Raw genomic sequence first — 1,418 nt, 5'->3', positions numbered from 1 at the left:
GTTTGAACCAAAAGTAATCAAAAGAGATGGAGAAAGACATTTCATATTCATCAAAGGAAAAATTAACCAAGATGATGTCTTAATTCTAAACATTTATGCCCCAAATGAAAGGGCATCCACATTCATAAAAGAAACACCATGATAGCTTAAATTAAACATCAAGCCTCAAAGAATAATAGTGGGAGAATTCAACACTCCTCTCTCACCAATGGACAGATCATCAAAACAGAAACTAAAAAGAAAAATAATGAAACTAGAAGACATTATGAATCATTTTGACCTAACAGATATATCTACAGAACATTCCACCCAAACATACAAAAAAAAAAAAAAAAAAATCATATACTCAGTTACAAACCAAGCCTCAACAGATAAAAGAAGATTAAAATAACCCCTTGCATCTTATCAGATCACCACGAATTAAAGCTGGATTTTAAGAACAGAAAGCCTAAAAACTCATTGAAACTAAAGGACTCTCTATTCAATGCTACTGGGTCAAAGAAGAAATAAAAAAATTAAAAACTTTCTAGACTATAATGGGAATAAGGGTAAAACATATCCAAATTTATAGGGTAAGTGCCTTCATAAAGAAATTAGAGAGATTCCATACTTGCAGCTTATCAACACATCTAAAAATTCTAGAAAAAAAGAAGCAAACACACCCAAAAGGTCCTCCCGGCCGTGGCCGCATCGTGGCTTGTGCTTCTGCATCATGTTGGGTGGCCTACTGAAGGCGCTACGCAGCGACTCCTACGTGGAACTCAGGGAGTACTGGGACCAGCACTTCTGGGGTGACAATGAAGAACAAGAGAAGTTACTGAAGAAAAGCTGTACATTGTATGTTGGAAATCTTTCCTTTTATAAAACCGAAGAACAGATTTATGAACTCTTCAGCAAAAGTGGTGATATAAAGAAGATCATCATGGGTCTGGATAAAATGAAGAAAACAGCGTGTGGATTCTGTGTTGTGGAATACTATTCAAGAGCAGATGCAGAGAATGCAATGTGGGTACATAAACGGAACGCGTCTGGATGACAGGATCATACAGACAGACTGGGATGCAGGCTTTAAGGAGAGCAGGCAGTATGGTCGTGGACGGTCTGGGGGTCAGGTTCGGGATGAGTATCAGGAGGACTATGATGCTGGAAGAGGCGGCTGTGGAAAACTGGCACAAAAACAGTGAGTGGGGTGAGACTCATGTACACAGCTCACAGAATATCAAACAATTGATGCTGGAGAACATTAGGCAAGGTCTCATCAGCATCTCTGTTGTACTTGAAGCCACTTCTGGTTTTCCTCTGCAATATTAAAAGACAGAATCCAAAGAATACCTTTAATTCTAGTCTTATTAGCATGATTTTCTGTTACTAAGTCAAAAACTGTACACCTGAGCAACAGACACAATCTGATTAAACTG

The 1,418-nt window shown here is 38.3% G+C and overlaps 1 pseudogene across 1 annotated transcript; it reads left to right on the top strand.

Moving 5' to 3' along the window:
* Positions 1 to 712: 712 nt before the first annotated feature.
* LOC308437653 (nuclear cap-binding protein subunit 2-like) lies at positions 713 to 1,184 on the top strand (annotated as a pseudogene). The gene has a single exon. The product of its transcript is annotated as a nuclear cap-binding protein subunit 2-like (transcript).
* The last annotated feature ends 234 nt before the right edge of the window (positions 1,185 to 1,418 follow it).

Source organism: Micromys minutus (assembly GCF_963924665.1).
Source record: "Micromys minutus genome assembly, chromosome: 26".
NCBI lineage: Eukaryota > Metazoa > Chordata > Mammalia > Rodentia > Muridae > Micromys > Micromys minutus.
Note: the sequence above shows the minus strand (reverse complement) of the source record. Positions and strands in the feature narration are given on the sequence as shown.